General features: G+C 38.4%; 1 protein-coding gene and 1 pseudogene across 1 annotated transcript in view; one reads left to right on the forward strand and one right to left on the reverse strand.

Annotated features, from left to right (window-relative positions):
* Positions 1 to 26001, reverse strand: part of SRBD1 (S1 RNA binding domain 1) — a 230725-nt gene that overhangs the window by 115630 nt on the left and 89094 nt on the right.
* On the forward strand, positions 891 to 1196 carry LOC116764690 (annotated as a pseudogene).

Here is a 26001-nt window from a genome sequence, read left to right on the forward strand (position 1 = left end):
TCTTTTCTGTCTGGCTTCTTCACTTAGCATAATGTTTTTGAGATTCATTCATGCTATAGTATCAGTACTTCTTTTTTATTGCTGAATAGTATTCCACTGTTCTAGAAATACCACATTTTGTTTATCCATTCACCAGTTGATAGAATTTGGGGTTGGTCCACGTTCTCTGGTATTATGAATAATGCTGCTATAAACATTCATTTACAAATATTTGTGTAGACTTATGTTTCATTTCTCTTGGATATATTCCCAGGAGTGGAAATGCTGGGTTGTAAATTCATGTCTAATTTTTTAAGAAACTGCCTAAGTACAATGAATACGGGCTCCAGTTTGTTCACTTCCTTGACAATACTTGCTGTTGCCTTTTTGACAACTATTCTAGTGGTTATGAAGTGGTATCTACTTCTGGCTTATTTTACATTTTTAAATCATTGATGATGTGAACACTTACTCAATGTCTTTGTTGGCCTTTCCTAATCTTCTTTAGTAGAATATCTTTTCAAATCTTTGCCCATTTTTATTGGGCTTGTCTCCTTATTATTGACTTATAAGTGTTTTTATGTATGCTAAATACAAGTCCTGCATCAGATACATGATTTGCAAATATTTTCTCCAAATTTTTGGTTTGTCATTTTCCTAATGGTCTTTTGAAACATAAAAGTTTTAAATACTGATGAAGTCTAGGACGACACTTTGAGAGCCAGTGTTCTAAAGCCTCAGGTGGGGCATGCGGTGGTGCGTGCGTGCAGTGCAGCTGGGCAATGGGATAAGATAGAGGGGCGGCGCTGCCGCCAGGCCCACTCTCCGCCCACTCCACACGTCGCGCCGCCCGCCCGCCCGCTGCCCAGCGTCCGCCGCCTCCTCCGCCATGGCAGTGCAGGGAGGAGACCATCTCCCCCGGAGACGGGCACACCTTCCCCAAGCACGGCCAGACCTGCGTGGTGCACTACACCAGGATGCTTGAAGATGGAAAGAAATTCGATTCCTCTAGGGACAGAAACAAGCCCTTTAAGTTTGTGCTGGGCAAGAAGGAGGTGGTCTGAGGCTGGGAAGAAAGGGTTGCCCAGATGAGCGTGAGTCAGAAAGCCAAACTAACTGTCTCCCCAGACTATGCCTACAGTGCCGCTGGGCACCCAGGCATCATCCCACCAAATGCCACTCTCATCTTTGATGTGGAGCTTCTAAAACTGGAATGACAGGAACGGCCTCCTCCCTGAGCTCCCTGTTCTTGGATATGCCATGGAAGGATCTGGCGCCTCCAGATGTGCACAGCGAGTCCACATGGAGCTTTTCCTGAAATTCCACTACACTCTTTGTATAAGCATCTTCCTTCGCTGAATGTGTTCCGTCATCAGCTTTGCTCTTCCCCTTTCTCCTGGTATGTATGTTGAGCTGAACTACATTACATAAACCTCGAGTTACTCATTTTAGTTTGTTTTCATTTTGGGGTGAAGACTGAGTTTCAGTCCTTTGGATCTAGGTTTCCAGTTAAGTACTAGTCAAGTGTTAACAGCACAAGTAATGGGTTGACTTCAGAATAGGAACTGGTGTGTGGGGTGCAAGAATCTTTTTTATTTTATTTTGGATGAAAGTTTTATCTATTATATATATCTATTAAATATTCTTGCTGCTGCGCTGCAGAGCCATAGCTGATTTGAGGCGCTCTTGAGGACCGAATTATTCTCCAAGTTGAGAGACATCCTCGGGTTGAATGAAAAGCCCGACCCCAAACTAAAGCGGCCTCCATTGCCCCACCCTCCCCTCCCCTTAACCCTCTGCCTTTTGAAAGCAGATCATTTTCACTGAGATGTTGGACACTACAGGGTCTGTCCCTGGGCTAGCAGGGACCTCTGAAGCCTTCTTCATGGCCTGGCTTTTTTTTTTCTTTCCATCCTGTGGTTTTTCTAATGGATATTCGGGACTTTTGTAATCTCATAGCTATCCAAGCTCCACTTCCTAAATTTTAAGAACTTTAATCAAAAGTTAAATTGAAGGGGCTGTTTGTAGACACTTCACACCCATGAAAGCCCAGCCATCATGACAAATCCCTGAGTGTTGTCTTAAGAAAATGATGCCGGTCATCACAGCTTCAGCATCTCCTGTTTTTTGATGCTCAGCTCCCCCTGCTGATCTCAGAGTTTCCTGGCTTCTTCCTCTCACCCCTCCGCTGTCCTGTGTAGTGATGTGGTGAGAGAAACTGCTGCCTACTCCCCTACCTCCACACTACATATGAGTTTCAAGTTTTATTATTGCAATACAAGTGCTTTATGCTGGCTTTTCTCAAAAACAAAAACAATGCCTCAAAAATTCAAAAGAAATAGTAAACCCTTGAAAAATGTGAAAGCTTAGTGGTTTCCATCTGCAATAAGCAATACGTAAATGTCATGCATAGTATCTGCTTTTCTGTTTTGTTTTGTTTTGTTTTAGCAAAGCCTATCAGAACTACCATCCTAAACATATTTATTCTTTTTATGAGAGAGGGAAAAGAGAACTTGCAACTTACTGGCTTTAATACATTATGGAATGAATAAATTCAGCTGCAGGTGGGCCTACCTGGGAACACTGGATGACATGCTGGCATTAAAGAACATGGACGCGTGTCAGCATTTTCAGAAGCATTGGTCAGTCCCTGGCTTTTGACACCGTTCTTAAGAATATAAGAAATATGTCCACTTTACAAACTAATGGGAATAAAGATAAATGGTGCACCATAGAAGATATTATAGAAAAAGAGCATATTACCTGAAAGATACATTTGATTTATTTTGATATTTTTATTAGTCTTCACGTCAGGGCATTTTAGAACAATTCATATACCAGTACAGCCCTTTCTTTGTTGAAAATTCACTGTACCTTAAGTGAAGAGGAGCCAAAGATGGCAGCTAAAATTCAAATCTTGTCTAGGACCATAACTTGCAAATGTATAAAACATACTTCAGGAAAACATAGGATATGTTTGATTCAGGTATAAGCAATATAAAGATGATTCATTTCCAGGGTGAAACCCAAATTACTACAAGTTTACCTCTTGATGATTATCCATGTCCACAAATCATAACAAAACAAATCATAAGAAAAAGAAGCTTATATGAACACACTATTTCTATAACCATGACCTAAGATACAGATTTCATGATTTTATGGAAAAACTATAATGATAAGAAGGATCCAGTTAAAAGATTAAGAAAACCCATTTAAATTTGCAACAACGATCCTTCTTTATATAATTCAAGTCAACCTAGGACCCAAAGCAAGAAGTTTTGTATACTGAAGAATTCCCATGCTTCTGCTATGAAATGTTTTCAAATATTTATGTTCTAATTCATGGACCCTGCTCATAAAAGCCGTTAGTCCTCATTGCCTTTCAGTTGCTGGAGATGGATTTTATTATTCTACTAGTCTTTATAAATTACAATACAAGGAAGAAGCCTGTTGGCCAAAACTCATTCTCCTTTTTTCACTGAGCCGCTCAAAGCCACTTAAGAAGTTGTCCAAAGAGATGTCAGAGAATACAGTTTCCCAAGTGATCCACAGTCCCTCAACATGGTCTGGCTCCTAATAAAACTTACAGGGCATCTCATCCAACCTTTTTACATTTTTTGCAATTCAAAATAACTAAAGTTATTGGAACATCTTTCCCAAATTACACAAAATTAAGCTATCATCATCTCTGTGATGTTACTGGTCCTGAGATCCAAGATAAAGATGTAAGAAATAAAGGAAAGAGTTTACTCAAGAGCATACAGCCAATTATAATTTATCCATAAGATTGAAAGGTAGGAATAAGCAAAATAATGTTGATACGTTTTTAAGCCTTCATTTTATAACAGTGTTCAAGTCCCTTCTTCAACCAGTTAGATACCAATTACTAGGAGGAACAAACTCAGCAGGTTACACTACTTTTCCTGTCCTTATTTAGCAATCAGTCCTCTGGTCTTAGAACACTAAGGCTCAATGAAAAAAAAAAGGAAGCAACAGCAAGGACCTCAAGCAGGAGGTCTTACTCCTGGTCATTTAAAATTTGACAGTCATCAGTGTGTGTATCTGTATGACAATATGATCATAACAGAAGCCCATCCTCCAAAATCTGCAATTTCCTAGTGAGGTTCTTGATAACAATAAGGTACAAGGAGAACTGCACCCCCTGACCCCAGCTCTTACCATTTATCCCATAAAATCCAAAAAACTAATCACTAAAACCTTTGCTTATACTAACAGCAAATTAGTATCATGCCAAATAGGTACAAAGGTGAATAAGAACACATAAACAAACACCTTTGACTCTTCTGTACAAAATCAGTGTGCCTCTCTCCAAACTAACAGAACTATACCACTTCAGCAATTCATCCATTTATGAACAAATGCCGTCAGCCTATTCCTGAGAAAGGGAAGAATGATCAGTTATATCTGTCTTCATCTTGTCTGAAAATCTTGACATTTTTCAGCAAGTAAAGGTTCCAAATGGCAGGTGTCAGAATGCCTTAGCCTCACATGTGGTGCTGGAAGGCAGGAAAAGCAGCAGCAGTATGTGGTCATGTCAGAGCCACATAGAAGCTGCCTAGAGAGCACATTCTGAAAAGAGCAAACCCCAGACTTGGTTAAATCAATCTACTGCCAGATGCCACTCTCAGAAAAAGCTGCAGTGAGAAACATTCGCAAAGCTGCCCAGAGAAACATTCAACTCAGAGCTCTCACAAAAGGGAAAATAGCTGAGTGCAGTGGCACCTGTCCATATCCTGTCTGATAATTTGGTCAAACTGGCTCAATGCAGAGATGAAAAATTGCCATAGAATTGTTTGCTTAGTCTACAAGTGAGTATTATTTCCTCAAGGTCATTTTCAGTTAATCTGAAGTAAATAATACGAATCTTCTGCACTTCCATAATATCTATAGTTTTCTAAAAGTGCTTTAACTCCTATAAGGAAGTCAGGATCATAAGTACCCTGTTCATTTTACCTGTGGGGTTAGAAAGAACCAAAGAGGTAAATAAAATTAAATCAAGATCATCTGAAACTAAGACTCAAAAAGGAAAAACTGGTCTCTGTACTGTTAGGCCAGGCTTCTTTCTACTTAGATGCCTACACACTGCCCACTTCTCGCCTCCCAATCATCTTTTCACAGGTTTTCCCAATAATTAGAAAGCTTTGGAGCTTTTTATTTAATTTAATTTATTTATTTACTTATTTTTGCGGTACACGGGCCTCTCACTGTTTGGGCCTCTCCCGTTGCGGAGCACAGGCTCCGGACGTGCAGGCTCAGCGGCCATGGCTCACGGGCCCAGCTGCTCCGCGGCACGTGGGATCTTCCCAGACCGGGGCACGAACCCGTGTCCCCTGCATCGGCAGGCAGACTCTCAACCACTGTGCCACCAGGGAAGCCCAGCTTTGGAGCTTTTTGAAAGTTGTTTGTGAAGGTCAATCAATAAGCATTTTTGTTCCCAGAGGTTAACGTAATTGGCATGATGGTCTACTTTATTTCTCCTCAGATCTGAGTCTATGAAAAAGTAATGGTTTCTGAGGAAAACTCAAAGCAGGAGATGCCAAAGAAGCATAAGAACAAGTTATGTTTTAGGGAGGAGCATTCACTGTCAAGTCATCTGGTTAGATACATCAGAAACTAAACAAATTAGGATTCATTCAGATGAACAGTACATAGTTAATGATATAACCATCCATGGAAAAGAACATTCAATATCATTTAGGTTTTTATACTCTATTGGAATATACAAAGGGATCCCTGGGCCAAGGATTGATACCTCAAAACACCTGATTTCCTCTCATACCTCAAAAGACAAAGCACAAACAAGAGCCAGGACTTCCCTGAAGTTAACAGTATTTTAAAATAAAATAGTGTCAAAATGAGGACATTTGGAAGCATCCAGAACAAGCATGATCTTCCAATTATTGCACAAAGAAATCGGATTCTTCCTTAACATTTTACTCCCTGTGGCTACACCACTGAAATGTATTAATTTGCCACACAATTGTGCATATTTTCAAACTAAAACAATTCACTGGAGTCTGTATTGTCTTGTCTTGCCTTCTAAGCACCTAGAAGATACTGTTCTTCAACTCTGTGCAGTTGGCCAAGTAATTTCTCATCTTTGTATTTTTCAGATCTTATTCTAAGGCCAGTTAACATATACGGCACAGAAAGGATCAAAGTAAATACTAATTAACACAGACCCACATTCAGATAAGGACTAAGAGTATTCTCACATACATATTCTACAGTTTGAAAATCAAATGTATTAAATAAAATTAAAGTATTAAATAAACAGAAATTTCCTAAATTAATTTTTTATTCACCATTTAGTCTGCAAGTTTCTATTTCTATAAAACAAGTCATTTTGATATGATCATTTTCCATGTCTGCTGTCTTTTTCCTACACACTTTGCTAACTTAATTGATTCCAGACTTCCCAGCATCTCATGCTTTTCTGTTTTACTCACTGAAATAGAAGAATTTGTTTTTTTCATTAACATGGATAAAAACCAATTTGTGTTCATGTTTGGAGTAAAGATGAGTGTTGGTAAAAACAAAGTGTGATGCTGTTGTCAAGGAATGTTTATTGCTCAAAATCATGCAAATGATAAACAGACACATGAAATGGACAAGCTTTGTGCTGGCATCAGACTTAGTATACATTTCAAATGAAATAAAAGCAGAACTAGGACAAGCCAGAAACAGAAAGCTCATAATTTTCAATGTCATTGTAAAGAGTCATACTAAGTCATCACTTTTTTTCATTCCACAAAAAAGCAAGAGTACAAGCTAGGGCACTTAAATGTTAGTTGGTTAATGACATTCACCGCAACCTCTTTAATTAAGCCTATACTTATTAAAAGTCACTGAACATTCTCTAAAATTTAAAACCTTCTAATATCTCTTTTGGTATCCTTGGCAATTTTAAATCTTAATTGTTGGGCCTTATTTTGGGCAAATGTATTATCTCAACAATTCTAAGATGAAATCAGAAGCAGGGGGGGAAAAGATCCCAAAACTAACAAATGAAAAAACATCATCTCCTGGTCTAATCTTACCTAAAAGTAATGACATCTCCCCTATCCCTTCATAAAGTTTCCTGCCCCAAATTCTTAAAACCTGGCCAGTAGATATTTATACAATTTTTAAAACACAATATACTAAAGAAAGTTAGAAGGTTGTTTGGATACTTAGTCATGCTGTAGCTTGAAGGTATAAACTCTTGAAAATTAAAAACAAATATAAAGATAACACAAATAAGAAGAAAGCTAAAGCTGTGTTCTTGAGATTCCCAAAGGTAAGAAAGGAAAAGAAAGTTATAGCAGTCACTTAATATGTACTTAACACCATGTGTAAAGAAAATCTGCGATATAATCTGATCCTGAAGAATTTAAACTACAGACTTCCTGATTCCCCAGTGCTGGCAATCACATCCAACAGTAACTGTGCACAATGGCTGAAAGAACTTTTAAAATTATTTCATTTCCCCTAAGTTTGTTTTAAGTATGAAGTCTCCATTCCAAAGTAAATTTTAAATGATTTGATGTTTTTCTGAAAATACATTTTATATCAAAGGGCTCCAGTGAATTTTTCCTGTTAATTTCTAGTGTAGTAACTCAAACTTAGGACAATTACAAGTAAAGTTACAATCTCTAAAGTAATATTAATGCTTCACATCACACACCTGGTGTCATATTCCAACATCATTTTCATCTGAAAGTTAAAAAAAAACAAAAACAAAAAGATGTTAGAATACAAACTCCAGTGTACATGTGTTAATGTAACATTGACTTTTTATTCCTAGAGGAAGACTGAATAGTGGTGTTTCTTCTTTATGAGAAATTATAAACAGTGAATTGCTAGATGTCATAAGTGATTTTACTAAAAATGGATATAAAAGTGATTTAAATCATAAGTCTTCATGAAACAAAACATCATTTATAGTCATAGGCATTCTTAACAATGCTATGAAAGATGTTTTCCTTCTTTTTCCCTTATTTAAATGGGAGGGAGGAAAAAAGGAGAGAGAAAGGGAGGCGGGGAAGGCAAGGGAAGGGAAGAGAAACAGATAAATGTTTTCAGGAAAGAGAGAGTGAGCAAGTGCACACATACACATATATGACTGGCAAATCTATTAAAACTTTTTTTTTCACTAAATTATGTAGGATACAAAGTAATAATGACTTGTAAAGAAGTAACAGAACATAACCAATCAACCCTAAGCAGTCTACTTCTCCAAATCATCCACCCACCCCAATCTCAGGGGGATACACTGGTAGTGAAATGAATGCATTTTCCTCACCTGGAATAAATCACTACCATCATGAGCAAGTTTAGAGAGTATCCATTTCCAACCTTATCTACTGGTTAAAAAACAAAACCTCACATATTAGAAACACACAGACAAAGAAGAAACTAAAAAGCACTCTTTTCTGTTCTTTCACCTATTTCTCAGGCATAGAAACCAGGCTTCTGTCAGCAGATATTTTTCAAACACATGCTTCGGTTTCAATTTGGCCCTTAAATATTCTCCAAAATACTTGGAGGAACGCAGGTTTCTAAGATAGTTTTTCATAAATAAATTAGCATGCATGCTTATGTATTGTGTATGCACTCTATATTTTCTTCAACCTTTAACTTCTCTATTTAAAAATGTAAAATTTCCATTATATAGAAAGAGATACACACCAAATCACTTGTACTGAAATTAGTCTCTTCCACCATTTTCAAATGCCATGGGGAAAATTTTTAAAGCAAATAATACTTCTGAGTTAGAAAGATGTAGATTATAACATAATTAAAGAAAAGAGGCCAAAAAATTTTCACATTTTATACCTGAATTTATTGTCCTTATGGAATACTGTTTTTGTCACAAAGATTAGTATTTACTGTATTAGCCCCACATCCTAACATCTACAGAAAAAATTCTTTCAACCATGTAGGAGTATTTTAGGTGAAGCTCCTATGAAAACACCTGCCAAGGAGCTTGAGCTATCATATTAAATGGATCACAGGGTTTACAAAGTGTTGCAGACGTTCAAAGGCATTCCCTGCACTGAGTATCACAATCATAACAAGAGAAGACTTTAGGCACATGCCTAAGTTGTTTCCCTGAATTGTTTCTTGTCAAATTAAAATGTCAAAAATTAGTCTATCAAATGCCGTCCCTGAGGAATCTAGCTCAACCCAAAGAGCAGCTACCAATTAGTAAAGTCGGGTGTTTTAATGGGGAAAATTTTTCTTTTTCTATTGATATCTGAAATTAGCAGGGCCCCCAAAGAAAAGTTTCATCTCAGCAGTTAGTTTAAGTGCTACTGATAGCTATAATCACATGCAGGCTGCAATTCCTTTTGAAAGGCTTTTCAAATGAACAAATACAAAGAAAAAAGAGAAACACGAGTGTTTTCACAGTGAATGACTGCCTAGGATTACAGAGGTAATAAAAAGCCAAGGTTAGAGATCCAGATATACATGAGTATTGTGAACTAACAAAACAAAGTCAAATGAAATCCTTGCTTACTTTTTTGACAAGGTCAGTGCACCCATCCCTTAGCACAATATATGACTGAATTTCGGGTTGTAGAAGGTGCTTCAGGAAAATAAAATCCACCACAAATCATTTAATATTCTCTATTAAAATCCTCCAAGAAAAACATTTCCTGTTCACTTGGTTTTTTACCAAAAGCTGCCTATCTCTCAGAGGCTGCCTTGTTGAAGTGTTCATTTGTTAGCAGCACAAGTGTGCAGAGGTAACAGATGTTCTTTGCAGCCAAATCATACTGTATTTTTTTTTTTTACCTGATAGTCCAGATGAATTTATATAGTGCAACATTTGTGATCTACCCACAGAAATGTGAGCCATGTCCATGTACTAGAAAGAGCTACTGGTTGTCCATGAACTTCCCCCCAAAGGTTCTAAAACTTGATTTCAAAGGACAGAAATACAAGCAACAAGACAAACTCACAGAATAAGACTGTTTACATGAGACATGTACTTAAGTTGCCTAGGCTTACAGTTTGGCAAAAATCATTATATGACCTGTGGCTACTGAAGTAATCAAAAGGTTCAATTGTAACTGTGGCAAGGGACATTAAAAGCAAAAATTCAATGATATGTATATATTCCCACGTATACAGTCCTTTTGCACTTTTCACAAAAAGCCTCTTTGATTTGAATTATCAAACATTTCCCAATATTGTTGCCTTTTAAAGTCTCCATTCCCAAACACTAAGTTTCTTGGCTTTGTGGCTCAAGCGATGGCAAACAGATCATTTTGTTCCCTCCACTTACTTCATCATCAACAAGACTGCTAGAATCCAGTTATGTTAAGAATTATTTTCAACAGCCACCTTCAATTTCAAATGTTTGACATGATCACAGACTCCCAATGCTAATCCCCTTTCAAGGTGAAATACCCACACTAGGGCCCTTTAAGACACACAGCATGGCTATTTTCTTGGCTTTGCCCTATCCTGCAAAGCTGCTGAAATACATTTGAATCCTTTCTCTCCTCCCCCATCACTACCAACCATCTCTTAAGCAAAGTAATACGCAGACCCACATGCTTTAGTCAAGACCTAAGTCTTGAACAAAGCAGTTTTCATGGTTAAAACATTTTCCTAAGTATGCCTCTAAACCTGAAAGCTATTTAAAGAAAGGAAAAGAAACTTTTCATGTAACTGACTCTCATTTCCCCAAGTTCGCTGCCTATAGACTATACTTCCTTAGTTTACATACATTTGCATGACCTGAGTATATTTAATTTCCAGATCCTACTGCTAACCACAATTCTGGACTTAGAAACTTTCAGTCTTGTCTGTTCAGGAAGAATGCCCATCCCTTAACCCAATGTAAAGAAAACCTGAATCTATAAAGAATAATATTACCAACTAAATTATACTTATCCGTTGAGGAGAGATTTTTAAATTTCAAAGAATAATAAAATTTTCTGGCACACCAAATTCAGGCATTTATACCAAGAGCACATATCTAAGTCTTTACTATTTCCAAATGACAACCAATTGGGGCTTTGAACAAAAAAACCATGATTCTGCTTCATGTGTAGGTGGACTTATTAAAATCTTTTCTTAACCTGAATTTTCATAAGTCAAATTCCATTTTAACTGCATTTTAAAAGCAACAAGAGAGCTCATGAGCTAAAGGGACTACAAAGCGAACTTTTTACAGTACAAAGAACACCGGTAAAGCAACTGATCATCCTTTCAATTACGAGCTTTTAACTTGTGATTTTGTGTTTAGAATTCGCATAGTGAATAATACTTTTCTTTAAGCCTGTACCACACCTATGTTAATCATGGAAACATGGACCTCTATGTTCTACTGTTAGAGGAAAGATAGGTCTATCCCCTTAATGTACATCTAGTTTATGTTCCCAAGGAAACTGGGAAGAGTTAAAAACATCATTCTGAGAAGGACCAAGCAAGAATACAATAACCACTCACAAATTACCCTTGGAGTACACTCCTCAGCTAACAGGAAGCAAAATCAGAAAGTAAAGGGAATCAGGATATGTCACCCCAAAATATGCCCCTTTGACAGAATAATTATTTTAAGCTGAAGGAATCTGAGAAATGGCAAGTATAGGAAGGATTCGCTTCCCTTTCTACCCTGAAGCAGGTCGTAAGATTCTCATGTGAGAGGTGTCCTCCTTATATTTGGAGGAAAGGAGCACCCTCATCTCCAAAGATGGGGGCATACTGAGAGGAATCCAAAAGCACAAGCTTGCTGTTTCCCCCAGTTTACTACCCTTAGCTCATATCCTTTATGTCTCCTATCATGATTTCCCACAACTTTCTACTCTTCAACAAACCTAGAATAAAAACACTCAGGCTTAAACGTTTCTTTGGATCTTCACTTCCTTATAAAGGCTCCTGTGCCATGTAAAACATAATTAAATAAATTTGTATGCTTCTCTCTGCTAATTTGTCTTTGTTAGTTTAATTTTCAGGTCCAGCCAGGGAGCTCAAGAGAGTCAAGGAAGAGTTTTTCCTCCCCTACAAACCCAAGAAATCAGGCTCCACCTTCGAACTCTTTCCTTCCTGTCCATGCCACTATTATTCTATAACATTTAACCCATTGCTCCAGCAAGGTCACACCCCCAGGATAGCATACTAGAAGTGGTGGAGAGATCTTCTCTTTCTTATTCTACTTTCTTCAACATATAAAACTACGTTAGGCCAAAGGGAATCCCTAAGTGATTATTTCCTGTCACCTGCTGAGACTTCAGGCTCATCTGGGTGCTGATGAGAACATATGACTAGTCTGCAGTCTAGTTACATAACAAGGGCGGCTTAACCCCGGAGAGTTCTACTCCTTCAGAATGCTCCCTTTAAAAAAAACCTTACCAGTTAATAAAGTAGTTAATTTCAACTTAGCATTGAGACAAATTTAGTTCATGCTGAATTTGAAAACATTTAAAAGTTGAAGAAGGTGGAAAATTCAAAAGAGGTGTTGCGTTTCACTACCTTTACAAGACTATCTAAAAGAGTTTTAGGGCCCACAGAGAACAAAATCTGGCTGGCTTGATCACGCAGCCTCAAGTCCCTTCTGGAACACGGGTTGTTAGACTAGATCTTTGAGGGTATTCTACCTCCAATACTACATCATGTATGACTTAGGAAAATTCCTTAATGCTAAAAAACAGATGAAAATGGATTAATCTGAATATAAACTCAGTTTTGTTAAGACGTTTTTTGCTATTTTCTCCACCATCTCCAAATGAACAATCAAAGGTAAAATTAAGAATGTTAAAAATAGGCAAGCTTATTTCGTTAAGCCAAACTTTCTGGAAACACCTACCATATTTAAAAAACAGAGAGGTACAAAGCACGTGTGCTGGAAATAGCATGAGATTTAAGATCAGGTAACCTGGACTTGAGTCCCCATTCCACTAATTCTTTCATTCATATCAACCTGCAATTCAGGTTCCAAACCTGTAAAATGTGAATAATACAACCAGGGGTTTACTATGAGAGATAAATAAGAAGAGGTGTAATGGCACTTGATAAGCAGTAGTAAATACATGGGACATTATTACAAAGAATTCTGAATCAAAGAATTTATTAAAATCTACTTTGGGACCTCCCTGGCGGTCCTATGGTGGAGATTCCCCACTTGCACTGCAGGGGGCATGGGTTCGAACTCTGGTTGGGGAACTAAGATCCCACATGCCACGCAGCACACACACACAAAAAATCTTCTTTTATTCAACTCTACGAAAATTACATCATGATTTAAGTTAGAAATACGTAATACAACACAAAGCGATTTACTATAAAGTAAAAATAGTTTTCCCAAGTAAAACTCCTAAAGTCAATATTTGAAGGCAAGGTTCCTGAGTTGTTTTTCTGTTTTGTTTTGTTTTAATTTTATTTATTTATTTTTGGCTGCATTGGGTCTTCGTTGCTGTGTGCGGGCTTTCTCCAGCTGCAGTGAGCAGGGGCTACGCTTCGCTGGCGGTGCGCGTGCCTCTCACTGCAGTGGCCTCTCTTGCTGCGGAGCACAGGCTCTAGGCGCGTGTGCTTCAGCAGTTGTGGCACACGGGCTCAGCAGTTGTGGCACGCGGGCTCTAGAGCGCAGGCTCAGTAGTTGTGGCGCACGGGCTTAATTGCTCCGCCGCATGTGGGATCTTCCCGGACCAGGGCTCAAACCCATGTCCCCTACATTGGCAGGCGGATTCTTAACCACTGCGCCTCCAGGGAAGCCCGGTTCCTGAGTTTTGAGGGGAGTAACTCCCCACCCCGCCCCATTTTTTTTCTTTACGAAAAACAAACTATTTTAAATTCTTACTAAGAGTTTTAATTCCTGTAACTTAATTCTTCACAAATTCCCAGTTTATGAAATCACATTCTATGAGTCAGTGACCTACTGATAAAAGCACAGAAGCCAGGATAATTTATTGTGGAGAGGTAGCAGGCAGGATAACCAGCAGTACTAAATAATACAAATATAACTTCACAAGTTAATGGGTATGAATCTCAACAAAAATAAATATGAGAAATAAAATTTATCTGGCAACTCACCTATGGAAGAAAAGGAAAAATGATTATTTTACTGCCACACGTTATTTCCGAAAGTGCAAAAACACCATTCAAAAACACATCCCAACACAGACAATTTAATTATGACTTAGTTTAGCTAACTTTTAAGGTAAAATTAGGTAGCAAAATAATTTTCTCACATGCTTACACAATCCATTACTGAAATGAAAACATATACACGTCACACTTCTGGACCCTTCTCGGCAAGAATAAAATGGAATGGGGGAGGGAAGGTGTTGGGACTATCTGACACCTTCAGGCTCCATCACTATCGAAATCAATGAAGAGTCTGACTCTGGTTTTCCAGAGAAAATATTTATTTTTATCATAGGTTCTCTGGAACAAATGCCTTTTGAAGTGTTCAAATTCTCATTTAAACTGCTTTAAAAATTATTAATCACTTATACCTTATATAAACAACTTTCTTATAACTTCAAATTTTATAGCACAAACAATTTTCAAGGCATTTTCAACCAAAACTCTAAGTCTGTCTTAGATTATGAACAGCTAAGACAAACCATATTTTTTATCAAATATCCTTATCCAGTCCTTTAATCACTGTATGTCACTCTTTAATTTTAAAAGGAATTTCTCAATCTCATGAGAAAACATATCACTAAACAATATGACACGTGGAAACTAATAGTGCTTCAAGCTCAAGAGCAATAAATTCAGTGAGAATCTGGGAACAAGAGAGTAGATGAAATTTTATCCTACTGGACATAAAGTGTAAAACCCCTTCAGAATGAAAGAAGACATTATTAGCCATAATAAAATAATAATATAACGAGTGTTAGAATTTACAGGGTCAGACACTGCTGTGCTGCATACACATTAATGCCCTTAATCTTCACAACCACCCTGTTATCATCCCATATAACAACTGAGGAAACCCAGGTACAGAGAGGTTAGCTAATGTGCTGAAGGTTATGCAACTAGTAAGGGCAGAGTTACAATATGAGCACAGGTAGTCCTGACTCAAGAGCCCATATTCTTAACCACTATTTTGAGCTATTTATTATATTCAGCACAGTACAGACCTCATTAAACTTCATAATCCTGAGAGACAGGTATTATTCTAGTTTTACTAAGTAGAAAACTGAAGCTCAGAGAGATTAAGAAACTTGTCCAAAGTCAGACAGCTAGCAAGAGGCAGAGCTGAGGTTCAAACCCAGGACCGTAGGACTCTGAAGTCTATGCTCTCATACTTAGCACTGTACACACCACCTACCAAGGAGGCAGTGACTACATCACCACCACAAACCCCTCACCAATCACTGTGATACTTACTTCTCCTCCTATAGCTCACTGCCATAAAAGGGTAGGTATAAAAACTAAAATAAATTATGTGAAGAAGGAAAATGAGCAGCCGAGAAAGACCTGAAACATCACTTAAGTATTGTGATTATTTCTAAGTCATCTCTATATTCAGAAAAACCATCATCACCACTTTTTTTAAATATGTCATCAAGAGGCAGAACATAAAATCTCCTTTCCATAATCACTGTGAATGCTAGTTGATTCGCTCCACGATGAGTCCTGGAGACACACTACAGGGAATCCCTGGGTGTAACTGTGATGTTTTTTAGCAAACCCTGTCTTGTCCTTTTTGTTGCCTACCTTTTCCTCCATTCAAAAAACACTTTAATCAAGTACTCAGCCTTGACTCTAAACACAGGGAAAAGGAAAGGGAGAGATCTAATAAGTTCACTTGAAAGTGCCAGAACTTACTGTGTTCAATTAGAGAAAAGGGATTTGAGATATACTACTAAATATACAGATTGTACCAAGAGTTAAAATAAGAATCTTTTACACTTAGGAAGGGAGCAAAGTAGACACTATAACATATAAACAAAACTATAAGGCAGAACACTATTTTTTTTGAAAAATAAGTACTAGGGGTAACTAGTAGTTGGAGTTGTTTTCACAGATGGAAGCTCTGTGCTTAATAACCCTGGAAAGAAAAATTCATATTCTATAAAAGAACCATAAAATATGCACATGCAATAAAATAGCATTCAGCAGTCTTAAAGAATGATATTATCTATAACACATAAAAGAGTGAGGAAAAAGATAGGTATTCATTAATGTTAAATTGTATAACATACACAACACAGATATATTTGGACTCATGTTCACCAAAATAATGACTGTGACCTCTGGATGGTGGAGTACAGATAATTTTCTACACTGCTCTTTAGACTACTCTATACTGTTTGAACTGCTTATAGGAGTACATATTTACACAAAAACAATAAAAGTATTCTTAATTTGTCAGTACTTAGTGTACACATAGAGAAGACACATTACAATTTCACAAAATATATAGTTAAAAACCAAACAAAAGCACTACAAGAAAGGAAAACAACAGACCAGTATCTCTCCTGTACATAGATACAAATGTCCTGAACAAAATATTAGCAAATCAAATCTAACAATGTATGAAAAGAGTTATACACCATGAGTAGGATTTATCCTAGGAATGCAAGACTGCTTAAACATTCAAAAATCAATTAATATAGTCTATCATATCAACAGACACGAAAAATCATTTGACAAAATCCAATACCCATTCATGATAAAAAGTCTCAGTAAACTAGGAATAGAAGGAAACTTCCTCAACTTGATAAAGACTATCTACAAAAAAAACTACAGCTAATATTATACTTACTGGTGAGACACTAGAGCTTTCCCACTAAGATCAGGAACAAGACAGGGATGTCCCCTCTCACCACTCCTTTTCAACATCACACTGGAAATTCTATCTTATACAACATGACAAGAAAAGAAAAGAAAAGGTATACAGGGTTGCAAGGAAGAAATAAAACTGACTTTGTTCGCAGATGACATGATTTTCTATGTAGAAAATCTGAAAGAATCAGCAAAAAAATTCCTGGAACATATAAGCAATTATAGCAAGGTTGCAGGATACAAGGTTAATGTACAAAAGTCAATCACTTTCCTATAAACTAGCAATGAACAACTTAAATTTGAAATTAAAAACACAATACCATGGCAGGGAGGAAGGCTCAAGATGGCAGAGTAGCAAGACACTGAGCTCACCGCCCCCCCCATCCACCCATGAACACATCAAAACTACAACTACAGGGAACTGCCTGGTGGTCCTATGGTTAGGACTCCATGCTTTCACTACTGAGGGTGCGGATTCAATCCCTGGTTGGGAACTAAGATCCCCGCAAGACATGTGGCATGGCCAAAAAAAAAAAAACCAAAAAACCAAAACCAAAAACAAAACAAAAAACAAACCTACAACTACATATAAAGCAACTCGCACTTAAAATGACCTGGAGACTAGCAGAACAGCTCTTCTACAACCAAGGCTATAAAGAAAGAACCACACAGAGTCTGGTAAGAGGCGAGGAAAAACGATCTAGTTGGGATCCACACCCCTAGCAGGTGACCTAGAAGAGAGGGGAATATCACAGGCTCAAGGATCCTCCCTGAGGAGTGAGGTGTTCAAGCCACATATTAAGCACCCCAGCCCTGGGGTCCTACACCAGGAAAACAAACCCCCTTAGCTGGTTTGAAAACCAGTGGAACTTCCTGAACAGCTGTAAGAAACCAAGACTCTACTCTTCAAGAGTGCTCGCACTGACGTTCTTGTTCCCAGTCTTAGCACAGAGGCAGCAGATTGAAAACTGCCTGGTGTTCTGGTCAGCTTGCCAAGATGGCCCCAGAGTCTGTACTGGGCTCCTGTTCCTGACCCTCCTGTTCTGATGCTGCTCCCCGCCGTAAGGCAGAGGCTACCATTGCCAACAGTAGTGCACATACTTGGAGGGAATGGAGCTGGCTTGGGCTACAGACCTGCCTATGACCAGGGCACAGGCAGTAACTGCTGGTGGGTCTGGCCATGACCAAGCACATACTTGGGAAGGAGCAGAACCAGTTCAGTAGTGCAGCTCCAACCCCTCCAGCCCCAACCCAGCCTCTAACCAAGGCGCATACACTGGGGGAAAAAGTTGAAACAGCTCAGAAGTACAGCCCCAAGCCCTCGGGCCCTGGACACTCCCAGCTGAGGCAGCATCACAGAAACTCAATCCCCTCAGGGCTCCAGACCCAGCCCACTGGGCTTGAATCCACCCCCAACTGGGCAGTGACAGTCACTGAGAACAGGGGAAGCCCTGACTTGCACCTAGCTCTGACTCTAGCTCCTCCAACTCTAGCCCTACCTCCCACCAAGGTGGTGGCTGCCAGCACATCCGAGGGGAAGATGCAGCTCGTGCTCACTTCAGATCTAGCTCTCCCACCAAAGCCACAGGGCACACAGATCCTGCAGAGGAAAAGTCCCTCACAAGGACACACCTTCAAGACCTGGCTAGGTAACTGTTTCACCTAATTTCACAGAGTTAGAGAAAGATAAACAAAATGAGAAGAGAGAGGAATATGTTTCAAATAACAGAAGAAAAAAAACCCCTAATGAAACAGAGATAAATAATTCACCTGATAAAGAGTTCAAAGCAATAGTAATAAGAATGGTAACTGAACTGGGGAAAAGAATAGATGGACACAATGAGAACTTTAACAAAGAACTAGAAAACAAAAAAGAACCAGACAGAGCTGAAGAATACAATAACTGAAATGAAAAATACACTAAAGGGAATTAACAGCAGATTAGGTGATACAGAAGAACACATAAGGTATCTGAAAGATAGAATAATAGAAATCACCCAATCAGAACAGCAAAAAAGAAAAACAAACTTTAAAAAATGAGAATAGTTTAAGAAATCTCTAGGACAACATCAAGCATACTAACATTCACATGATAGGGTCCCAGGAGAAGAAAGAAAAAGGTAGAAAATGTATTTCATGAAATTATGGCTGAAAATTTCACAAACCTGAGGAAGGGAACAGATATCCAGGTACAGGAAGCACAGAGTCTCAAACAAGATAAATCCAGAGACCCACACCAAGACAGATCATAACTAAAATGTCAAAAGTTAAAGAGAGAATTCTAAAAGCAGCAAGAAAAAAACAAGTTATATACAAGAGAATATTGCAGCTATCATTTTCAGCAGAAACTTAGGCCAGAAGGGAGTAGCATGATATATTCAAAATGATGAAACAAAAAATTCCGACAATCTAGCATAGTGTACGCAGTCATCATTCAGTGGGATGTAAAGTCCCCCACTGTTATTGTATTATTGTCAATTTCTCCCTTTCTGTTAACATTTGCTTTATAAATTTGGGTGCTCCTATGTCAGGTGCTATACCTTCTTCTTGTATTGATCCCTTTATCTTTATATGATGCCCTTCTTTGTTTCTTATTATAGACTATGTTTTAAAGTTTACTTTGGGGACTTCCTCGGTGGTCCAGTGGTGAAGAATCCGCCTTCCAATGCAGGGGACACAGGTTCGATCCCTGGTTGGGGAGCTAAGATCCCTATGCCGCAGGGCAACTGGGCCCGCATGCCACAACTACTGAGCTTGTGCACCTCAACTAGAGAGCCCGCATGCTGCAAACTACAGAGCCCACGTGCTCTGGAGCCCACCACAACTAGAGGGAGAAAACCTGCATGCCACAACTAGAGAGAAGCCCTTGTGCCACAACGAAGATCCCGTGTGCCGCAACTAAGACTTGACACAGCCAAAAAGAAATTAAAGAAAAACTTTAAAAAATAAATAAAATAAATAAATAAAATAAAATAAATTAAAAAAAAATAAAGTCTACTTTGTCTGATATGAGTATTGCTACAACAGCTTTCCTTTTGTTTCCATTTGCATTGAATATCATTTTCCATCTTCTCACTTTCAATCTGTGTGTCTAGCTCTGAAAGGAGTCTCTTGTAGGCTACATATAGATGGGTCTTTTTTTAATCCAATCTGCCACCCTAGTCTTTTTTTTTAAAAACATCTTTATTGGAGTATAATTGCTTTACAATGGTGTGTTAGTTTCTGCTTTATAACAAAGTGAATCAGCTATACATATACATACATCCCCGTAACTCCTCTCTCTTGTGTCTCCATCCCACCCTCCCTATCCCACCCCTCTAGGTGGACACAAAGCACCAAGCTGATCTCCCTGTGCTATGTGGCTGCTTCCCACTAGCTACCTATTTTACATTTGGTAGTGTATATATGTCCATGCCACTCTCTCACTTCATCCCAGCTTACTCTTCCCCCTCACCCTAGTCTTTTGACTGGACAGATTCACAGACACAGAGAACATGCTAATGGTTACCAGGGGTGAGAGTGGGAGGGGGAAAGGCAAAACAGGGGATGGGCGTTAAGAGGTAAAAACTACTAGGTATAAAATGAACTTCAAGGAGGTAATGTACAAGAGAATATAGCCAATATTTTATAATTTTAAATGAAGTATAATCTATAAAAATACTGAATCATTATATTGTACACCTGAAAATATTGTAATTCAACTATATTTCAACAATAGATAGATAGATTTTTAAAAAAATACTATTTACATTATCATCCAAAAATGAAATACTTAGGTATAAATTTAACAATACATGCATAAGATCTATGTACAAGTGAGTAAAACTACAACACTCTGGGGACTTCCCTGATGACACAGTGGTTAAGAATCGCCTGCCAATGCAGGGGACATGGGTTCGAGCCCTGGTCCGGGAAGATCCCACAGGACGCAGAGCAACTAAGCCTGTGCACCACAACTACTGAGCCTGCACACCACAACTACTGAGCCTGCACACCACAACTACTGAGCCTGCACTCTACAGCCTGTGAGCCACAACTGCTGAGCCCACATGCTGCAACTACTAAAGCCCACGCGCCTAGAGCCCATGCTCCGCAACAAGAAAAGCCACCTCAATAAGAAGCCCGCACACCGCAATGAAGAGTAGCTCCTGCTCGCTGCAACTAGAGAAAGCCCACGGATAGCAACGAAGACCCAATGCAGCCAAAAATAAATAAATAAAATTTATAAAAAAAAGAAAACTACAACATTGATGAACTAAATAAAGGGGGAAATATTCCATGCTCATGGATAAGAAGACTCAATATTGTCAAGGTGTCAGTTCTTCCCAAAGATCTATAGATTCAATACAATCTCAATCAAAATCCCAGCAAGTTATTTTATGGATATGGACAATCTACAGTTTACAGTTGACCCTTGAACAACATGGGTTTGAATTGCACAGGTCTACTTACACACAAATTTTTTTCAATAAATATACTGGAAAATTTTTTGAAGATTCGCAACAATTAAAAAAACTCACAGTTGAACTGCATAGCTTGAAAATTAAGAAAAAGTTAGATATGTCATGAATGCATAAAATATATGTAGATACTAGTCTATTTTATCATAAAATATACACAAATCTATCATGAAAAGTTAAAATTTATCAAAACTTATTCACACAAACACTTACGGACTGTATTCCTGGTGCTATTCCTGGTCAAGAGAAACATAAACAAATGTAAAGATGCAGCATTAAATCATAACTGCATAAACTTAATTGCACTACATACTGTACTACTGTAATAAGTCCACAGCCACCTCCTGTTGCTACTGCGCTAAGCTCAAGTGTTGCAGTATCTGCTTAAAACACTGTGTGATGCTAATCATCTGTCTGAGCAGTTCATTTCTCTAGTAAATTGCATATCACAGTAAAAAGTGATCCCTTGTGGTTCTCACATAGTTTTCATTGTATCTAGTGCAATACTGTAAACCTTGAATAACACCTTGGGACCCACATGAAGCACCACTAGTGATGATGGAAGTGCTCCCGAGAAGCAGAGAAGTCAGGACGTTATAAGGAAAAGTTGAATTACTTGATATGTACCGTAGATTGAGGTCTGCAACTATGGTTGCCCACCACTTCAAGACAAATGAGTCTAGCATAAGGACCAATGTAAAAAAAGAAAAGGAAATTTGTGAAGCCATCAATGCAGCCATGCCAGCAGGTACAAAAACCTTATGCTTTTTGCAAAATACCTTTCTTTCTCGTACTGAAAATGCAGTTTTTATGTCGGTGCAGGATTGCTATAAGAAAGGCGTACCTATAGACTCTAAAATGATTTGAGAAAAAAATGAAGTCATTATATGACAACTTTACACGACAGGATGGTGAAAGAGAGAATTTAATGCCAGCAAAGGATTGTTTAATAATTTTAGAAAGAGATCTGACTTTAAAAATGTCAAGATAACAGGAGAAATAGCTTCTGCTGACCAAGAAGCAGCAGACAAGTTCCCAGAAGCCATTAAGAAAATTATTAAGGAGAAAGGATATCTGCCTGAACAGATTTTTAATACAGACCAAAATGCCCTATTCTGGGGAGAAAATGCCACAAAGGACATTTATTAGTAAGGAAGAGAGACAAGAACCAGGACTTAAGGCAGAAAGGGATAGGCTAACTCTACTGTTCTGTGCAACAAAACTGCCCTTATCTATAAAGCTGCTAACCCCTGAGCCTTGAAGGGAAAAGATAAACACTGCCAGTCTTCTGGTTGTACAAGAGGGCCTAGACAACAAGCACCCTTTTTCTGTATTGGTTTCATGGATGCTTTGTCCCTGAGGTCAGGAAGTACCCTGCCAGTAAGGGACTGCCTTTTACAATTCTTTTGATATTAGACAATGCCCCTGGCAACCCAGAACCCCACCAGTGTGACACCAAATGTATCAAAGTGGTCTACTTGCCCCCAAACACAACATCTCTTATTCAGCCTCTAGACCAAGGGGTCCATAAAGACCTTTAAGGCTTATTACATGCTGTACTCTAAGGAAAGGATTGTCAACACCATGGAAGAGATCCCCAACAGAAATAACATCATGAAAATCTAGAAGGATGACACCACTGAAGATGACTATGTTACAGAAAAATCCATGAAAGCCATCAAGTCCAAAACGATAAATTCCTGCTGGAGAAAACTGTGTCCAGATGTTGTGCGTGACTTCACAGGATTTACGACAGAGCCAGTCAAGGACATTATGAAAGAGACTGTGGATATGGCAAAAAAAAAAGGTTGGGGGTGAAGGGTTTCAAGATATGGATCTTGGAGAAATTCAAGAGAAAACAGACACCATACCAGAGGAATTAACAGAAGACTTGATGGAGGTGAGTGCTTCCAACCCCAACCCAGTGCCAGACAACAAGGAAGAAGATGTAGAAGAAGCAGCACCAGAGAACTAATTGACATTATACAATCTGACATAAGGGTTCCCATTATTCAACACTGCTTCTGACATCTTTTACAACATGGACCTTCTATGATACAGGCTCTGAAACTAAAGCAAACAGTGGAAGAGGGACTGGTGCCATATAGCAACATTTTTAGAGAAATGAAAAAGCAAAAGGCAGAAATTACAATGTATTTCTGTAAAGTTACACTGAGTGTGCCTGCCTCTCCTGCCTGCCCTTCCATCTCTTCCACCTCTTCAGCCTCTGCCACCCCTGAGACAGCAAGACCAGCCCACCTCTTCCTTCTCAGCCTACTCAACATGAAGACAATGGGGCCGAAGACCTTTATGATGATCCACTTCCACTTAATAGTAAGTAATCATTATGCCACACAGTTAATAAACTTATCCGTTGTGTATGTGTGTCTGTGTAGAAATATAGTAACTGTACAGCAAAGCTGTCTGAGACATTTTTGTGTCATCATCATCACCACCTAAGAAACCACTGTGTATAACACTGTGCACAGGACTTGTATTGACGTGGATAGCCTAGCCTTACACAGGCATAAGGTTAGAGCGATACTTAGCATAAAACTAACAATGTGTTAGTTTTCTTACTGTTTTATCACCTTGCTTTCAAAAAATTTCATTATTGCACAGTGTGCCTCTCTTTCTCCTAACTGGAGAAACTGTATATCAGCCTACCATTACAGGTAAGTGGTACTAAAAAAAAAAAAGTGTTTCTGATACTGTATTACAAATATGACTAATACTGTATGCCACAAAAATTTTATAACGATTCATTCATTAGTGTATAGGCTAGGCCACCGTGAAGCAATCTTATCAATTACACTAGGCTACCATAAAGCAATCACGTTGCTACTTCTTCATTATCAATGCTTGAATCGTTATATCTATAAATATGAATTTCTTTTTTATATTACCTTTTTGCTTTTGATGTCTAGTGTTAGTAATACTAACTATATAACATCTACAGTGTTTTATATCATGTAAGACAATACTGATGTAGGTAGTGACGGATGATTCATCTTAGAAACAGATGACATAAATGTATAGTAATCAATAAATATAGTACAGTACTGTAAATGTACTTTCTCTTCCTTATGATTTCCTTAACATTTTCTTTTCTCTAGCTTATTTTATTGTAAAAATACAGTATACAATACACATAACACAAAATATGTGTCAACTGACTGTTTATGTTAAGGCTCTGGTCAACAGTAGGCTATTAATAGTTAAGTTTTGAGGGAGTCAAAAGTTATACATGGGAGTTTCCACTTCATGGGGGGTGTTGGCATCCCTAACCCCTACGTTATTCCCGGGTTAAGTGCTTATGGAGAGGCAAAGACCCAGAACAGCCCACATAACACTGAAAGAAAAGAACAAATTTGGAAGGCTGACATTACATGACTTCAAGACTTATTATAAAGACAGTGGGGGGCTTCCCTAGTGTCACAGTGGTTGAGAGTCCGCCTGCTGATGCAGGGGACACGGGCTTGTGCCCCGGTCTGGGAAGATCTCACGTGCCACGGAGCGGCTGGGCCTGTGGGCCACGGCTGCTGATCCTGTGTGTCCGGAGCCTGTGCTCTGCAACAGGAGGGGCCACAACAGTGAGAGGCCCGCGTACCACAAAAAAAAAAAAAAAAAAAGACAGTGGGTATTAGTGAAGAATAGACAAATAGATCAATAGAACACAATAGAGAGCTCAGATATAGAACCACATAATATAGACAACTGACCTGACAAGGAACAGAGGCAATACAATGGAGCAAAGATAGTCTTTTCAACAAACGGTGCTAGAAAAACTGGACTTCCACATGTAAAAAAGTGAACCTAGACACAGACCCTACACCCTCACAAAAATTAACTCAAAGTATATCACAGACCTAAATATAAAATATAAAATTATAAAACTCCTACAAGATAACACAGGAAAGATGACCTTGGACGTGGAAATGACTTACAGTATTTAGATACAACACCAAAGGCACGATCCATGAAAAAAACAATTGATAAGCTGGATTTCATTAAAATTAAAAACTTCTGCTCTGCGAAAAATGATGTCAAGAGAATGAGAAGACAAGGTACAGACTGAGAGAAAATATTTGCAAAAACTATCTGATAAAGAACTTTTATCCAAAAAATGCAAAGAACTCTTAAAACTCAATAATAAGAAAACAAACTCTATTTAAAAATGAGCCAAAGACACTGCACCAAAGAAGAAACACAGATGGCAACTAGGCTTCTGAAAAGATGCTACACATGATATGTCATCAGGGATATGCAAATTAGAATAATGAGATACCACTACAAAACTATTAGAATGGCCCAAATCTAAAACACCAACCACACCAGATGCTGACAAGGATACAGAGAAACAGAAACTCTCATACATTGCTGGTGGGAATGCAAAATGGTACAGCATTCTGGAAGACAGTTTGATGGTTTCTTACAAAACTAAATATACTATTACCATACAGTCCAGCAGTCACGCTTCTTGGTATTTACCCAAAGGAGCTGAAAACTTACAACCACACAAAAACCTACACCCAGATGTTTATATATAGCAGCTTTATTCACAACTGCCAAAAACTTGGAAGCAACCAAGATATCCTTCAACAGGTGAGTAGATAAACTGTGCTACATCCAGACAATGGAATACTATTCAGTGCTAAAAAGAAATGCACTATCAAGCCATAAAAAGACATGGGGAAACTTCAATGCATACTACGAAGTGGAAGGAGCCAATCTGAAAAGCCTACATACTATGTGATTACAGTTAAATGACATTCTGAAAAAGGCAAAATTATGGAGACGGTAA

This window comes from Phocoena sinus, chromosome 13 (assembly GCF_008692025.1).
Source record: "Phocoena sinus isolate mPhoSin1 chromosome 13, mPhoSin1.pri, whole genome shotgun sequence".
NCBI lineage: Eukaryota > Metazoa > Chordata > Mammalia > Artiodactyla > Phocoenidae > Phocoena > Phocoena sinus.